The 3,128-nt window shown below is 37.4% G+C and overlaps 1 pseudogene; it reads right to left on the reverse strand.

Annotated features, from left to right (window-relative positions):
• Window positions 1-1,423: 1,423 nt before the first annotated feature.
• On the reverse strand, window positions 1,424-2,913 carry LOC129491607 (protein farnesyltransferase/geranylgeranyltransferase type-1 subunit alpha-like; annotated as a pseudogene).
• Between the last annotated feature and the right edge of the window lie 215 nt (window positions 2,914-3,128).

Raw genomic sequence — 3,128 nt, forward strand, 5'->3', positions numbered from 1 at the left:
ATTGCCCTGTGGGAAATAGGAGCCCCTTAAAGTTTGCTCCTGTCTCTTTGACAAGACGGTGGTCTTTAGTAAGTTTTAAATTTTCTGGTATGACAAGGTGTTATAGGATCATCTCATACAATTCCCTTTTGTAGCCTTGAAGTCGGCTATTTTCCTAAGAAGTCTTGGTTTGTTTCACTGGGAGGTGTTATATAGAGATCATGATCTGTGTGCTAGGGGTGCTCATTGATTTTGAGTTATTATTGCTTCTGGGTTTTTCTGGAGAATGGAGCATGGAAGTAAGTTTTTCTTTAAAGGGGAAAAATTAAATGAGTTCTCACTGATGTTTCTAATCAAATTTAGTGTTATAAAGATTTTTATTTAATTCCTTTGATATACCATTTGCATTTCATTTCTCTTAAACTAAACATTTTATTTCTAACAATAATTACTTGTTTTTTATTATATAAGTTTCAAAATAATAATATTATTAGTAGTAACAATATTATTATTGAATGTAGTTTAGGATTTCCTTGCAGTTATTTTTATTCTTAGGATATATACCTTTGGGGAGAGAGAGATTGTTTCAAATTCATATATTGAAACTTAATTACCAGTGTGATAATATTAAGGGTGGGGCTATGTAAAGACACAGCGTTGATGTTCTCAGGAGGATGTAGCAACAGGGTGCCATCTTAGAAGTGAAGAGGAGCCCTCACCAGACACTGAACCTGCTGGCACCTTGATCATGAACTTCCCTGCCTCCAAAACTGTAAGAAATAAATTTCTATTATTTATAAATTACCCAGTCTCAGGTATTTTATTATAGCAGCATAAACAAACGAAGACAGCTTCTCTGATTTGGAGGGACATATTCAGACCATAGCAGAAGTCTCGCTTCCATCTCTGCCCCCTCCACTCTATTCCCTCCCTTTTCTTAGAGCATGCACCCTCAGTGGAGGTGATACTCTTCCCGAGAGAGTAAAAATTTATTTGGGTGTTGTGTTGTGTGAAAAAATTTTAGTAGTCATAATGGTTTGTGGCCCTCCAAATCTCAAAATTACCTAACGAAATCTTGTTTCTTAGTGTTTAATTTCTGTCATTAGAGAGAATTTAAACACTTCAATTTTTCCTCCAGGAAGATGATAAAAAAGAGATTTAGAAACACTGCTCTACAGGTGATCATCTTGTTATATTTGAGTATCCTTCCATTTAATCAAAATATATTCATATAATTAGGCATATGTACAAATATAAGTATTTGTATTTTTTTCTTTCTCAGATAAAAGGCACAAGCCTTATGCATGTGCATACACACCGTCCTGCCCTTGCTTTTTTTTCACTTAACAATATATTTTGGAGAAAACTCTATAGCAAAATGATCCCCAGCTGAGAGTAATGCTGTATAACAGTACTAAGAGCTTTCTCAGTACTTTTTTTAAAATTTTTTTTTAGATACAGCTATAATTTTATTACAAAACCATTCTTTTGGCATTAGTTGGTTACAGTGATAGCAAGATAATGTGAGTGTGCAGACCAGCTCTGATGGAACCACTGTATTCCCTGCTTACTGAACCAAACTTCGGCTACCTCACATCCATTACATACAAGTGACCTGCAGTTATTACTGCTACAAATCTTGAGGCATGTACCACTGAGGGAGGAGCTGATGCTAAGGGATTAGATTATATGTTGATAAGACTACAAAAGTTCCTTTACAGGACTTTTTCTTCCTCCTCCCATCCAATGACTTTGCTTTAGAAGAATCACATTACTTAGAGCTAGTCTGAGTAGCAGCAGCACCCAAGGAGCATCAGTTCTTGTTACAAAGCAATACCTGTGTAATGCACTTTTACACCACAGGCAAAGGGGAGGACCACTCTCGTTTTAAACTCCTGCAGGGTCCCTTAATAAAAAATAAAAGCATTCCATCAAGTTCTTCTGGGTGGTGTTGTTGCTGTACATTTGTTGGTGAGTCATTTTCTGTGCTGTGTTTGCTTTGAAGGGATCTTCCATTATATCTCCAATATTCCTTTCTTATAGTGTCCTTTTCTTTAGCTAGGATTTCACATAACTCTAATGCTTTATTAAGAATAGAGCATTATTGTCACACTGGTTTTCTAGCATGTCTTCATAGATACCCACAAGAAAGGCAATTAGGTAGGGGGAACTATGACTTGGTTGTAAATCAAGTAATTGATTTAACAGATTAGGATATTTGGAAAGAGCACGATCCTGCAAAATCCCTTTCAAATAGTTCCATGCACTTTCATTATGTGGTACTAGTTTAATGATTTCCAGAGTGTATTGGACTTCTCTCTCCAATACAGCACGATCATTGTAGCCAGTGGTGTTAGAAATAACGAAGTATCTTTGGTTCCAGACAGAGTTATTTCTCACATCCTCTTTGAGAAGTTGGTCCACATACTGCAGCTCATTATCCCAAAGTTTAAAGTCCTGAATAACCCACTGTCGATGCTGCCATGCATGATAATTCTTTGCATCCTGATTAAGAATATCAGCAATAAATTCAAGCTCCTGAGATGGATCTTTTAGCCATTCCACTAATATTCGCCTATGATGCCAAATTTGAGAGTTTTTGGGCTGCTTCTCAATTATTGCAGTGATGTAGTTCATTTCCTCATGTAGATCCTTCTGAAGTGACTTTAAAAGAACTCTCCGGAAATGCCACACTATATAATTGGCTGCATTTAACTCAATAGCATCCGGGTTAGCTTAAAAGCTCATTCACTTCTTTCATCACGCTGCAGGACAGCTCGGAAATAATCATAAACATCTCTAACTGTACAGGACGTAGGAGGGTGAGTCCAGGCTCACAAACCCGTCGTCCATGGGGGACGCCATGGCTTCCCCAGCCTCGGCCGCCATCTCTTCCTCGTGCTGCTGCTGGGGCGGCCTCTCAGTTCTTTTCATGGCAGCGTCATACCATTTTGTGCATGTACCATAGTTTATTCAAGCAGTAGCCTATTGATGGGCATTGAGTTGTTTGTAGTCTTTTGCTATTACAAAAGTGCTGCAATAAATGCCCTTATGCTTACTTATATCATTTTACTTCTTTGCTAGTGTATCTTTGGTAGGATTCTTATAAGTGGGATTGCTGAGTCAATGTGTAAAATTATATGTAATTT

The sequence above is a fragment of the Symphalangus syndactylus genome, chromosome 10 (genome assembly GCF_028878055.3).
Source record: "Symphalangus syndactylus isolate Jambi chromosome 10, NHGRI_mSymSyn1-v2.1_pri, whole genome shotgun sequence".
Taxonomy (NCBI): domain Eukaryota; kingdom Metazoa; phylum Chordata; class Mammalia; order Primates; family Hylobatidae; genus Symphalangus; species Symphalangus syndactylus.